At 51.0% G+C, this 15,164-nt stretch overlaps 1 protein-coding gene across 1 annotated transcript in view; it reads left to right on the plus strand.

Moving 5' to 3' along the window:
* The first annotated feature begins 8,223 nt into the window (after positions 1-8,223).
* The window catches only part of Sema4d (semaphorin 4D), a 111,905-nt gene continuing 104,964 nt past the window's right edge, over positions 8,224-15,164 (plus strand). Inside the window, exon 1 of the mRNA XM_074052378.1 lies at positions 8,224-8,391. The gene's annotated coding sequence lies outside the window, so the exon portion shown is untranslated. The remainder of the gene's footprint in view (positions 8,392-15,164) is intronic.

The following is a 15,164-nucleotide window of genomic DNA, read 5'->3' on the forward strand; positions in this document are numbered from 1 at the left end:
CAGATTAAACACTGCTCTGGCTGTGACCGTGCATGCATTTCAGGATGAGATCAGTGAGCTCAGTGATGTGGGTGGCCCTCCCCAGCATGGGTGGGCATCACCCATGCTGAATAGAACAAAGAGAGGACAGAGGGAAGACATGTCCCCTCCTGCCTGTCTGCTTGAGCCGGGGGACATCACCCTTCTGCTCTTGGACTAGGATTTATGCCCCTGGTTGTCAGGACTTTGTACTTGGACTGAATTCCACCAGCAGCATTCCTGGACCTCCAGCATGCAGAGAGCATGCCTCCCATAATCAGGAGAGCCAATCCTTTGCGATAAATCAATCTGTCCTTCTCTTGGCGGATGATCATTTATTGATTGTTTCTCAGGAGAACACAGTCTATCAGAGAACCAAGTGAAATTGCCCAAAGATGTGTGGAAAAGATAAACACTAAAACTTTGTGCTTGTCACACAGTCATGCACTGCATAAGGCTTTCTGGTTAACAACGGGCCACATAGCCAGTGGTCTCAGGACCACCATGGCACCGAACGTGGGAGCTGTTGGAGCATTGAACTGCAGTTCATCACGTGCATGGTGATGATTACCATGCTCCCAGTCCTACAAGAGCACAAGCCAGGCACTGGTGGCTCAAACCTATAATCCTAGCTATGTGGGAGGCTAAGATCAGGAGGATTGTGGTTGGAGGACAGCCTGGACAAAAAAGTTTGCGAGATGTCATCTCAATGGAAAAAAGCTGGGCATTATGATGCTTACCTGTCACCCCAGCTACAGCAGGAAGCATAAAATAGGATGCTGTGCCATTGATTAACCTATGCATCCAGGTTTGTGCAAGGACACTCTCAGATGTCCACACAGCAAAGCACTGACCTTCAAGAGGGTGTGTGGACAGACAGCCTGGTGGTACGGCCAGAAGACGATGGGCTTGTGTCTCCTGATGCTGACATGCAACCTGATAGGAACATGCTTTTTATTTCTGCTTGCAAATGCAGAGCTCTTAGAGCGGAGTCTTCACTTAGTCTACGACTTCATAAAACAGCAGGAACTATTGTTACTTGGGACTGTGTGGGGTTTTCCCACCACACACTATTTCCTTTACTGCATTGGGTAAACAGCTCAGCATTGGGTTTTTTTTGGTGGCTCTAATCAAATGCAACAGTTTCTTGACTGAAGGAAAGGCGGGTGCAGAGTTTCCCTGGGACAGAGAGCAAGCGAAGCCCAAAAGTGTGTAAGTAGGTGTCTGATTGCCAGGCACCTATGAGACTCACAGACAAAGAGAAGGGAAAATCACAGGTCATAAGCTGGGTACCAGTGTCTCAGGCCTGTCATCCTAGCTACTTGGGAGGCTAAGACCAGGAGGATCACGATTTGAGGCCAGCCCAGGCAAATAGTTCTCAAGACCTCATCTCCAAAATAACCAGAGCAAAATGGACTAGAGGTGTGGCTCATGCAGTAGAGTGCCTGCTTTGGAAGTTCAAAGCCCTGAATTCAAATCCTGGTCCCACCGGAAAAAAAAAAGAAAGGAAGGAAGGCAGGCAGGGAGAGAGAGCAAGAGAGAAGAAGAAGAGAAAGAAAGAAAACCACAGGTCATAAAGATGAGCGTCCTCTTCAAAGAATCCAATGTTTCTATGGCAGAGATGCCACAGCCAATGAGTTCAGACACCTTCCCTGCTGGCAAGTCCACAGGTGGCCGAGTCTGTCTCCCTTACCCCACCCTGGCTCAGTGTCGCTGCCAGGGTTTGTCTAGAAGCTTCTGGTACATGTGCATACAGCATCGATCATGGCCTCTTGCAGCACGCTGGAAGTTGTGAAAAACAGTAAAATGGGTGGTGAAAGGCTCTCCGGAAAGTTCAAATGCTAGAGTGCAAGAAATGACTCAGACAGGGAGGAGAGCCCAGCAGGCCTGTTCCTCTATACAAGGAACGAATATGACCTGCCCGGCACTGCCTTTCTGTGGGGGAACTCAAGCCTTGGGGCCATCAGGGCTGTGCCAGTAGGGTTTTTGTTTGTTTGCTATAACAGCAAAATATGGGCTGGGCATTCCCAACCAGGAGCAGAGCCTCTATTTGACAGCTGAGCACACTGCATTTTTAATTACATACATTTACCTTTACTCCCTGCATTTTTGTGTTTTGGGATTGGTGTAACTTACAAACATAAAAGAGCAGAGTTCAATGCATTTTGACATATGTATGCACTTTAAGTAACTATCACTCACCCAAGTCAACCCATTGTGCCTTCTCAGTCCCTAATAAGAGTAACTACTACTCTGACATCCATCACTTGGTTATGTTTGCCTGTTTGATAACTTCATATGAACAGAATTATATAGAGGAGGACTCTTGTATCTGAGAGATTCACTCATCTTGATGTGTGGGGTTCTTTCTTTTTCATTGCTGAGCAGTATTCTATTCTGTGAATAAACCAAAGTCGATTTGCCTGTGCATTAATGATGGAATTTGGGATGCTCTATGAACACTCTTGTGTATGTCTTTTGGTGAACATATGCATTTAATTTTGTTAGTTATATACCCAGCAGAGGAATTGCTGGATTGTAAGGCTTTAGAAGTACTGCTAAGCATTTTCCCAAAGTGGCTGTACCATTTCACACTCCCAACAGCAATGTCACTCCAATCCTTGCCAACACTGGATATTTTCCATTTCAGACCTTCTAGTAGGTGAGCAGCTTTCCACTTACATCCATAACAGTACCAGTGCTATAGTGTGTTGTAAAATCTTTTAATTGTTCACTAACATCTATTTTCCCGTCCTAATATAATAAGCTTTCATCAGCTAGTGACTGCATGGACAAACGTTTCTTGAAGCTAAATGTGGGTCCATGAGTAGGTTCTGGCCAAGGGTATGTGACAGAAGTGATGAGTGCCATTTCTGATGGTGCCCTTGAATCTATTGCTCATTTCCTCTAGGTGTAAGAATCTATTGATCACATCATTTCTGGTGTAGCAAGTGTACTGAGCAAACTACTTCTGGTGTACAGGACCAATTGGTTGTGCTCTTCCCACCCTCGGAGATCTGCTGCTCAAGGTCTTCCTGGTCCCTGCGATCTGTCACATTCTTCTCTTTCTTGCTGAGCAGATGGGCTCATCCAGATGAAGGGTGACAAAGTTGCCTGCCAGTCCTGGTCTACCGTGGCTAAATAAACTTCTACCTAAACACTGAATTTTAGGTTATTTTATTACAGCAGGGAACTGCACCCTGCCATTCCTTGTTTGTCCCCCAGCTCTCTCACACACCTGGGAATGTGTTGTTTTGTCTGCTCAGTACCCATCGGTCCTCTGGTAACTGTTTCCCACCCAGCCGTGGGGTTTGGGACCATGCACCACAGGCAGGACCAGGTCTGACAGCTGTGGGTCCCAATCCCCGTTTAGAACCATGGGTCCATGGGATTAGCATGAGTCCTTCCGTGGGACTTGGAGCATGGAGAGAACCTTTGACGTTATCATTTTCGATTTTGGCTGTCAGTGGCCCTATGGCAGGATGGAATAAAACCAATATTCAAGCAGAACCAGAACCAACTAGGGAAAAAGAGGGAAGGAGTCAGAGAGAGGAAGGAAGAGGAAGGCCTGGCAGTGGACTCTCGGCCCTAGATTTAACTGCACCTCAGCACCTTCAGATGCTGAATTTCTGTCACTTGCCACCAAGAGTCCTGTCTTCTGCATGACACAGTAAACAAGTTTGAGGACAATTTTACATAAGCATCGTGGAAAAGGCTGAGGGTACAAAGTGCTTTTCCTTTTAAAAAGCATTCTTAGGGCTGGGATGTAGCTAGAGTACATAAGGCCCTGGTTCGATCCCAGCCCTACACACACAAGGAACTTTGATAGTCTCTGCAGAGCCCATTCAGATGGGCAAGATAAGAAATCCAGAACTAAATTTTTTCTACTAACCCCTAACTGAGACAAAGCATTTCCTTCAAGTATCCACACAGGCAACAAAATATGGTCACATTGGCAGGATGAACTTTTTTTTTTTTTTGGCAGTACTAGACTTTGAACTCGGGACCTCACACTTGCTAGGCAAGCACTCTACTGCTTGAGCCACTCCACCAATCCTTCTTTATTGTTGTTGTTGGGTAGCTTTGAGATAGGGTTTCAGGAACTATTTACTGAGGCTGGATTTGAATTTGGATTCTCCTGATCATGCCTCCTGAGTAGCTAGGATTACAGGTGTGAGCCACCACCTGACTAGGATGTACACTCTTGTCCCCAGTAGAAATCACAGCAATTCTCGGGACATATGTCAGTTGTCACAGAGCCTACAAAATCGGGTGGTTTATCACCACTTGAGACTACTTGTCACTTGCCCTCCCCTAGGGTGTATTATTCAACATGCAAATAAAGGAGCAAGTGGATCACATTTAAAAATATTTTGATAACTGGATTTCAGTATAATTGGTTTTCTTTCTAATCCTGCATTTGGCTTTCTGCAGTTAAGAGCGTCATTCTGAGAGGAGGTTTGTAGAGTTCTCCAGACTCAAAAAATAAATAAAAAACTCAAGAAGTAGACCAGAGAAGTAGAAAGAAAAATAGCCAGAAACAATTTTAGTAGAAGCCCAGCACAGGCTCCAACCTTAGATGAGAGATGTGCAAAGTGACATCACAGTGCCTAGTAGAGTGGGGACACTTAGCTCTGCTGGGGGCTCGTGGGGAGGTGCTGGAGGAAATGACGCTGGGTTTCTGACAATAGGCAAGAAGTGTAGGCAGGACCCGTGGCTCTGGCAGCTGGTGGCAGCTGTGGCCTTGGAGGCCAAGGGAGGAGGGGTCAGCACCGATTAGGCTAATGGTGAGTCACTGTCACTGATTTCAGATCCCCCCTGGTTGGACAGAGCACTGCACAGCTCCTTTGGAATATTTACAGTCCATTGGTGTGACAAAAGATGGCTTCATAATCCATGCTGTGCGCTCAGGGACCTGGGAAGTGTGCAGGAAGAGCGCTGAGAGCTAGATTACAGCCTTGACCAGATTTAGTTAGTGCTCAGAGCTCTGACAGCTGAGACGCAGCCCAAGGAGCAGAGAACAAGAGTAATGTCTGAACGGCTCAGCAGGCCTTCATTTATATTCTGCTGCCAGTGTGGTGTCTAATTTCCCAGGGCAGGTTTTCGTAAAAGAGCCCTCCACGGCTTGTGGGGGTCACAGTAATAGTGGGGACACAAGAGGGGGCCAGGGGCATCTGGAAGCCTCAGTGTTCTTTGCTTGTCTTCGAGGTAAAGCACATGCTCTGAAGGTGCCTGGGACTGATGAGTGAGGACTCTGTTTTGGAGAGGCTGGTCAGGTAAGGCCTATTCTGGGGCCAAGGACAGGATGGAAGTGGCAGTCACAGTATCAGAAGCCACTATGCAGGTAACAGGAAGTGTCCTGCAGGCAGAACACATTCAAATGACATCCCTCCAGTCTTCCTGAAGTAGGGGTCAATCTCTGGGGAGCCCCATTCCTCTCCTTTTTGAGTTTAGCCTGGACACAAACACCAGCAACCACAACTGAACACAAGGGGCCAGCTCTTCCAATCCCTCCCCTCCCCCCATTAATGGCCTGGACTCAGCTCCCAGCCAACCACACACACGGCATGCACACATGGGTTGTTGCACACTGTGAAACAGAAGCACAGAAACCTGTCTCCTGCGTGTCTGCTGGAGTGATGGTGGAAGTCAAGTATTATTTGTGCCATTTAAACTGCCACACCTGAGATTCTTTTAAATATGGGATTTAAATATTATCTCTTCAATATCCTTGCTCATCTGCATATAGGTGAGGTTGCTATTCTTCTAACAGGGAAATGTAGAAAAAAACCTGATGTAAGTATCCAAACACTTTGTTTCTGAGGGACACTGGATGACAAATTGGCCATTAGGCATCAGTGATATGCTTGAAATTAACATCGCAGGGGAAGGTAAGTGGGTCAGAGGAGGAGAGAGATACGACTTATTTTGCTATGTTACACTTATGTTCCAAATATGCCATGATAAAATATTCAACAACAACAGGACAAGCTGAGATGCCTTGGGTGGGGTCCCACACCATCGATTGTGCTGACAGAAGGGAACAGGGAAGGCAGCCCTCCCACAGGCTGGGTGTGTTTGAGAGCCATTTGGAGGTTTCACTTTTCTTTCCCATTCCCCCGGCATACACCAGGAATCAGACTTGAGAGGCTTAGGATTCTTGAAGGTCGTGAGGACAGAAATGTGGGCTCCAGGACAGCCAAACCAATGTCTCTTCTTTGCGCTGGGCTGCCATCTATCAGGTTCAGGGCATGTGACTCTGAAGCCAGGAAACATTTCCATTGTCATTGAGAAGCTCCTCTAGTACGTTCCCAGGTGGCCCCAGACCTGTCTAGACACTGGTTCTAGAGGGCTGGCTCCTCCTCTGGCAGAGACATCTGTCAGAAGTGCTCACAGTGGGGGGATACCCACTTTCTCCTCTAATTTCCACCTGTCTGTCCTCTCGTTCTGCCCTTCATAATCCTACAGGATACTGCTCTTCTCTGAACAACTTTACAAATGTCTGGATTCTTCTGTCTTGTGCTTCATACGTGGATTTTCCAGGCTGAAGTCTCCCAGGGTGACACCTACTTCCTCAAGCCATGTTGGCTACCTTAGACACTGAGGAAGGCACACTATTCTAGATGTGCCCCAATGGTGAAGAGTAAAGGAGAGTCCCCTTCCATCTGTGCCATACATCCTGAGTGTGCATCCCTTCCTGGCCATGGGGTGTTGTCAATCAGACCTGGCCTAATCCAGTTCTGTTAGGTTGTAATCCAGACAGGATCAGGGCTTGGATTCATGGACTCCTACAATCAGAAGAGAGCTTAGAGAAGAAATTTCCACTACTTTTTCCCTGTAACAGTAACGGTGCCCTATGCACTGTTCTCAGGTGAGGCAAGCCAGAGAGCTGAGGCCCAAGGTCACCTTGGAAGCAATGGAGCCAAGCATCAAGTTGAGTTTTGTTAGATTTCCACTGGAGGGTCATGATCCCCACCCACTAGAAGGAGAAAGGGTGGGCCTCACCCCCAACCCCCCACCCCTCTTGGCTGGAAGTCTGCATCTTAACCTTTGCTAGGTTGGATCTTGCTCTTTGAGCCTGGACACAGAGAGGCAGAAGCCTCCAGAAGGGAGCTCACAGGCACTTGCACCTTTTATCAGCTAGGAACTGCTTGGTTTGTTAACTCTCAGCAGTTTGTGTCTAAGCAGCCTTAGCCCCACCCCCAACCCCTAAGGACCATCTGTAGCTCAGACTGTCATGGCCAGGCCTGGAGAGAGAGGCCTGGGTCCTCACATTTGCAGAAATTCTGGCCAATTCATTAGGGAGCTGGGTTCCTTTCCTGGGGGACTGTGTCTCTGGGTAGGACTGTCCACCTGGCCAGTCACTGTGTGAAGCATAGTTACTGGTTACTTCTCTCTCCAAGGAAGGACAGAAGGAACATGGTCCTTCTGTAGCACCAACTTTTGGAGGCCCCAGTTCCCCAAATCCGCGGGTTAATTACAAACGTGTCTCACCAGGACCCTCGTGGGGGAACCCTTTGCCCCATGGAAAACTGAGGAGCTGAGGATTAGCATGGAGGGGAGAGGGTAGAAAACCCAAAAGCTCAGTAGGACCCTATTCACCTCACTCTGGGAAACTCGAGGGGCTGGGGGGCTGGCTTGGAAAGTTCTTGCCCCAAGTCAAGAGCCCAGTGTCCTGGGTGCCTGTGTGCTTTGCCTACAGATAGGTCAGGTCCCTGGCAGAGCTGGTATCAGGGCCTGGAGTGCAAGAATACCTTGGGGATTTGGGGGAGCCTGGAAAGGATGGGGTCAGTTCAGGCTCCCAGCAGGGCAAGCTTGAACATTAGGAGGTGGAGGGGATGGGGGCCCCTCTTATGGGGAATCTGTGTTTTACCCAGCAGAGACCAGGCCAGGGTAGGGGGCAGCCTCGGCCAGGCCCCTGGGGCCTGGTATGGGGGAGGAGGTGGGAAGTAGGGTGGAAGGGGGGGTTGTGGAAAGAAGGAGGGAAGGAAGGTGGAAGGGGGTCGGGGAGCGTTGAAAAGGTGAAGAAGGGGGAGGGGAAAGAGAAGGGAGGGAGTGAAGTTGGGGGAGATAGGAGGAGGGAGGAAGAAAGGGGAGGGACCAGGGGAGGGAAGAGAAGGCGGGAGGGGGAAGGGGAGGAGGCGGGAAGGGAGGGGAGGGGAGGGGAGGGGAGGAGGGGCCTGCGCGCCCGCTCCGCGCCCTCGGTCCCGGCGCCGGCCTCCGCGCCCTCGCGCCGCAGCATCCCCGCGCCGCCGGGCCTCCTCACCGCCCCCTCCCCGAGCCTTTCGCCTCCGCCGCCGCCGCCATTCTTGGCGCGGAGCTCGCGGAGCCGGGCCCTGCCGACAGCAGCCGCGCTCTGGACGCGCGTTCCAGGTAAGCAGCCGGGCCGGCGCGGGAGGAGGGCGCGTGGGACTGGGCAGGTGCGCGGAGCCCCCTATCCGCACCCCAGACCCCTCTCCGAAGCCCCCTTCTTGGATCACTGGACTCCTCCAGCAGCGCCCTCCCGGGACTCCTCGGCCACCCTGGACTCCCCTGGGTCCCTTCCCGAGCGCCTCCTGGAGCGCCACCTGGAGCCTCCAACCCAGCCCCTTTCCCGGACCCCACGGGCCCCCTGGAGTCCAAGCCGGATCCCTCCTGGTCCGCTCGGCTTCCCGGTTCCGGCCCAGCCCCGGCGCGCAGGTGGCTTCGGGCGCGGGGACGCGGGGCGCGCAGCCGACCTGGACTGGGGAGGGGGCGGCGCTCTCGGTCAGGCCCCGAAGCGGCCGGCGGGGTCGGTCCCCGTGGGTCAGGAGAGCTCGGGCCCGTCCCTGCTGCAGCCCGCCGGGCTCCCGTTCCCTGCGGGCTTCTATTTCGGTCACCGAGGCTGAGGCCTCAGCGCGCCGGATGCGGCGCCGCGCACTCAGACAGGTGGGGCAGGCAGGTCGGGTCGCCCGGTCGTGCCACCGGGCGCTGCAGGCCTCGGCTTCCTTTAGGATTTGGACTGCGTTTTTCTAGAACCGCCCTGAACCACAAGCCTTAGCTTGGGCTGCACCTGTTGCAGCCGCCCGGTGAGCTGCAGGAGGCTGGGTCTACTGGGGCTTGGCCAGTAAAAGCAAGGGTAGGATTGCTGAGCACGCAGTTGGTCTCTATTTATTTGATTTAGGCTTTTGGGAGGTGAGTAGGTGAATGGAAGTGTGGTTGCTGCAAATGAGGCCTGTTGCGGAGGGCCTGGCTCTGCTTTCTGGAGCGTTTGCCACTTGAACTTGCTCTGCTTTTGTTTTGAAAACCTCTCTGTATTAAGCACATCCCAGGCCCGTGGGTGGCCAGGCCCTGGCTGGACCTGGGGCCTCCAGCCAGCCATTTGACCCTGCTGTTCAGGTCCACCAGGCGCCACCAAACGGAAGTTTCCTTTCCAAGGGGTGAAGTGACATTAGTGGCCTGTCACCTTATATGTGCCCCAGGCCTTGGGTCTGCCTCCTGGCTGCCCAGCGAGGTTATTTGGGAATGTGTACTGTGTCCCAGAAACAGGCATCTTCAGCCAGTGCCCAGAGAAGATTGTGATAGAGACCGTAATGCTCCAATTGTCACTTTGACCGTTGGTGTCTGCACATCATGCCTGGGTAATCATCGCTGAGAAGCAGGACTGCCCCAGTACCCCATGGAGGGAGGGGATGGTGAGGGAATGTTTCTGTGAGCAAGGACTGTCTTCCCAGAAGGCCAGACTTGCAGACTGATTTTTTTTTTTTTAAGTGTCTGTAGTCAACATAGCAAATAAAACTAACAAAGAAACAAAAACACTTTGCTGGTACCAGGAGTAGCTCTGCCCAGGGTCCTTTTCTTGTGCCTTGTTGCTTAGCCCTGCAGCTGGCACTGGAGTGGGAGACTGCCTTCCACTCTTGAAAGTCTTGTCTGTCTGTCTGCACTCTGAACTAGAGTCAGTGAGTCTCTCTGTTGACAGATTGTGGTCTACTCCTGACTGGCACAGAGTTTGCTGAAAACGCAGTGTTGCAGAGACCCCCTCCTTAAGATGACCTGCCCTGGGCTGAGGATACCCAGGTGCCTGGCATGGGCCACGCTGACCCAGCTGTCTGGCAGGGTGGGGCCAGGGAGAGGTCCTTGATGACATCATCCACTTGTGGACAGTTGCCTGTGGACAGTGGATTGTCCTGGGTGGATGCTATCCAGAGCTGCCTGGTGGGTGTGTGGCCAGTGCTGGGGAATGCATGCTAATGGCTGGTGAGGGAAGAGGGAGGAAACCAGGATTTGGCCAGCAGCAGTATAATCAATAATGCATTGCAAAGATCAATGGTTTTCTCCACTCCTCCGCTGTGCTTCTGGAGGGAACCTGCCCAAGGATGGCTGGGCGGGGCCTGGAGGGTGGCTGGAATCTCTTGATTGCCTTATTTTGTGGGGTGAGCCTGGAGCCAAAGCTCCCCAGCTGAAGTGGGGGCCTGGGTCTCCTCTCAGGGCATCTCTACTGCCCCTGGTTAGGCCTACAATGCCCTGGAAGGGAATTCCCTTCCTGAATATTTAGTAATTTATAGCAGCCTTTCCCTTCGTGTTATGGATTTGCTTTTAAGGATTTTTGGAAAGGTGTATTGGTCCTAGGGTGCCTCTAAATCTCCCCGCTCAAGCTTCCTCTGCCCCAGTGCTGTCCATCTGTGCCAGTGCGCAGATGGATGACTGTCCAAGGTGGTTGCTGGGAGAATAGCTGCTGTCTGCAGCTCCCAACCAAGGGCAGTTCTCTCTCTCTTCTCTGTCAAGCAGGGTCTCGGTACGTAACCCAGACTGGCCTTGAACTTGAGATCTTTCTTCCTCATCTTCCTGAGTGCTGGGAGTACAGGTATGCACCACTTTGTCTGGCTTATTTCTCTCCTGAATGCTGACATTTCCAGAAGGTGAGGAGGAAGGAGGCAGAGGCTATCAAGGAAGGGTCCTCTTTCCCCTTGGCCCTGGTCCATTCTGAGCTTGGCAGGTGCAGTTTGGGCAGCTCCACCCATGCATCTCCACTGAGGGAGATGGCTGACCCTGGTTGACTCAGGGCGTGGCCCCAGGGCTGGGCTGGTCAAGCAAGCTCTTCTGCACGTGGCAGGAGAGGTCTGCCTGGGCCTCTGTGCAACTCTGCTGTCAAGAGGTGACGCAGGAAAAGTGGAGTTTTGTTAGGAGGGATCTGCTGACTCTGTCTGTTTTGGAGGGGTGCACCTCCCCTGAGGCTTGGGTGGTGTCCTCCAGAACGCCAGGGAGGAGCAGAGTGCTCTGTGCACCTTGCTTTCCGACTTGCCTGCCCCTCCCTGAGTGCATTTGTGTGTCGTGGGGGGTGCCACGACAGAGCCTGCTTCCTGCTGCCCTGCTGTCATCCCTGAGCTTGGACAGGAGCCCCATCACCACTTTGCTGCTGGGCCCTCGTGAGTCTTGGGGGGACCAGGGTCCCATCTTTTGTTTAAACTCTCAAGATGCTGCCCATGAGAGCAAGGACTACCCCTCCCCTAGGTCCTTTCTAAGTAGCACCCCGAGATTGTGGTTTTGGGACAGAGTGTGACTCAGAGTTCCCAGTCAGATCCACATTTGATTCAAGAGTCACTGCTTTCAGTGACTCTTGAGCTATTAGCAACACAGTTGGATGGACATTGGTCGAGGGCATGATGGTTTTAAGGAATTCCTTAATGACTGCAGTGCAGCTATCTTTACTTTTTAACAATGATACCAGCATTGCAGATGGAATCGTAGGGTGTTTGGGATCTGCCCAGGTCAGCGTAGGGTAGGAAGGGGATGAGGTTGTCTGTGGCAGACAGTTTGGGGTCTGAGTGTGAGAACCTGGGTTTATTATTCTGTTCTGGACACTGGTATGTACTTTTGAAATACTCTGTAATTAAGATAATCTAGGAACCTCAGTTTCATCCCCAAAACACACCATTGGATCTTTTACTTATGAAAGCATTCAAGGGTTTACATCAAGCACCCTGGTCTCCCTTAGCACAGAATGTATAAATGGCGTCCCTTAATGTGCACTTATGTAAGTATAGGCACTTGTGCATGGAAGCTCGCACTCCTGCACGCACACATCACGCATGCGTGTATCTGGAAGGACACACTTGTGTATCCATCTACACACTTGTGAAGAGCATCTGTGTGAGTGAATGTGTAACTTCAGTAGACTGAGCATGTGGAAGTGTGTGTAGTTCTGTGTGTGTGTGAATGAATGTAAGTGAGTGCATGTGGAGAGTGTGGAAGTGTGTTGAGTGTGGGGTGCCTGTGAGAAGGTGCATGTGCAACGGAGTGTGCAAGTGTGTGTGTGAGGTTGTGTGTTGGGGAAGGAGGAAAGAGGAGGCAGGAACCCATGCATTTGCTCGGCCTGTATTTTTTTTTTTTTTTTTTTGTGGTATCTGGGTTTGAACTCAGGCCCTCAAACTTGCTTGGCAGGTGCTCTACCATTTGAGTTACTCCTCCAGCCCATTTTTGTATTGGGTATTTTCAAGACAGAGTTTCACCAACTATGTTCCTAGGCTGATTTCAAACTGCGATCCTCCTGATCTCTGTCTCCCAAGTAGCTAGGGTCACAGGCGTGAGCCACTGATGCCCAGCTCTCTGGTTTGTTTCTGTTACAGTGGAATTGTTTTTGTAATTGTACCATTAGGTCATCTTAGTTCCTCAGATCGTTAAGTAGAAGGTGGTTGCAGCAGTTCACGTTCCTGTAGGAGTTACTTATTTGGATTTGGCTTTCCTGAGGCGGTGATCATGGTTATTGACCCTCGAACATGGGGTTTGTGGCACTGAAAGGAGAGCTGAGGAGGCTTTGAAGATGAGCTAGTGTCTTCTGGGGTAGGAAGAGTGACTTGAAGGCAGCAGAGTGTGGTGGGAGCCTGTGGGCCTACCCCCAGGGAGGGGGCCTTCCTCCACCTCAGCAGGGCTGTGCCTTCTCCTCCCATTGAGTGAAGGATCTGCCCAGTGACCTCGAATTCTAATTTTCTTAAATTTCTTGCCTGGACAGCCAGAGTGTAGGATTTGCTGGAATCTGGAACCTGGGGGTTGGTACTTTGTTGTTCTGGCCATGTGTTCAGGAGCTCTTGATGTTGTCTTTGTGGTCATTACCGTTGGCCTATGTTTTCTGAGAGAGCCCAGCTGGGCACGACAGTGGTGTGGGTGGCATGCCCCAGCTTGACCACACCTGTGAGGGTTATAGCTCGGGTTCATCAAGGTGCTGTTGTATGCCGCCTGCCTCTGGACTTGGCATGATACTGTTCCCCGGCTTCTTTTTCCCCACTCAGATCCTTCTACACACATCCCCTTCCTGGTCTGCGATCCTGGTCACAGGACCCAGTACTTCTGGGCCCTGGTAGCTGACATTCACATTTTGGGTTCTTGATGTGAAGGAACTGTGTGGGTCATCTCCCCTCCCCTGCCCTTATCTTCAGGTGACAGCTTTCAAGACCTCTGTAGTGATGTTTGACTTACAAATCAGGCCCAGCAATAGATCAAGAGCAATAACTAATAATAAAATAGAGTTACCATGCCAGCTCCTTCTCCAAGCTTCTGTTGACTTGCAGTATGGTTCTGGGCCTCTACTTGTTCCTGGGCTCCACAGACAGCTAGGGAACCAGGCTTAGCAGAGAGTGAGGGCCTGGGATGGTGACCTGTGACTCCCAAGGTTTGAGTGCTGCAGCTGGAGCTCAGGGGCCATGGGTGGGTGGCCTTCCCAGCTGAGAGCACCCGTATACAAGGCTTGGAGAAGGGAGACGGGCCTAAGGTGATCGATCATAATAGGTCTGGCCAGAAACTGAAGCAGACACTTCTGCTTCATTCAGGGTGAGCATGGGGGTTCATCCTGTGTCCATCAGACTGGGAGCGTCTTTCTGATGCGGGCTTGCCCTGAGCAACAGCCACAGGCTGTTTCTACCTGCCCCATGCACTAAGCAGTGGAGGACTGAGAGCTTCTCCAGGTCTGGTTCCCACCTCTGCCGTCCATCCCTGGGAATTTGTCAGAATGCAGTGTCATCATGAGTCAGGGACTGGGACCTCCAGGGCTTCTGATGTGCAGATACAGTGGAAGAACCAGGGTGCTAGGACAAGCCACCTTCAGGAGCAAGTGCCTGGTGGCAGGGCAGGCCAGGCCTCCATGAGGTCCTTGTTCTAACTGCACAGTGGTGTCATGTGCCTGCCACCATGATCAGGATGTAAGTCAGTGGCCTTAGACTGCCGCCTGCAGGTCAGATACGCCCCACCTGGTCTCCATCCCACCGTCTGTGGCTCTTCTGCCACCTGCAGCAGGACCGAATAGTTGCCCTGGAGACTGGCCCTAAGTACCCCCAGAATTTCCTCTTGACCCTTCGTACTTGGCCCCCACAATCCCTGACCTACTTAATTAGATTATTACAAGTGAGGTTTGTTTCTTCAGGAGGTTCATAGTGGAAGCTTGCAGTCGTCCACCCTTGACCTTGGGGGATCCATTCCAAGACTTGAGTGGATGCCCGAAATTGAGGGTAATACCAAGTCCTGTAGATACTGTGTTTTTTCTTATACATACCTATCTAGGGTAGAGTTCAATTTATAAGTTAGACAGGGTAAGAAGTTAGCAACAATAACTAATAATAAATGATATATGCTGTTAAAAGGCACGTGAATGTTCTCTCCCTCCCTTTCTCTTTCTCCTTTCCTTCCTCCTTCCTCTCTGCCTCCGTCTGTCTCTCCCTCTCCTGTGATAACTTACTGTACCTTATTAGCAACTCAGCAGATGATTTTTCATCTTAATTCTAGAACTTTCACCTTTTTAATTAAAGGAAACATTTAATGATTTCTCTTTGGCATATGTGAACTGTCTGCATCTTTACCCTTGCACTGGGGGCCATTAGTAAGTAAAGCAAGGGTTGCTTGGACACAGGTGCTGCGGTATCATGAGTGGATCTTATAACCGGGGCAGACATTAGGTGACTAACAGGAAAGACGCACTGGACTGTGGATGGTTCATGGCCCAGGTGAACAGAGCGGAATGGCGGGAGATTTCATCATGATGCTCAGGATGCCGTGCAGTTTAAACCTTATCAATTGTTTGTTTCTGGAAATTTTCCGTTTAATATCTTTGGATCCTGATTGACTGAGTAACTGAAATGCAGAAAGTGAACCTGCAGATCAAGGGGGACTACAGTATATTTCACACTCTGTTGTGTCTGCCT

Source organism: Castor canadensis, chromosome 13 (assembly GCF_047511655.1).
Source record: "Castor canadensis chromosome 13, mCasCan1.hap1v2, whole genome shotgun sequence".
Taxonomy (NCBI): domain Eukaryota; kingdom Metazoa; phylum Chordata; class Mammalia; order Rodentia; family Castoridae; genus Castor; species Castor canadensis.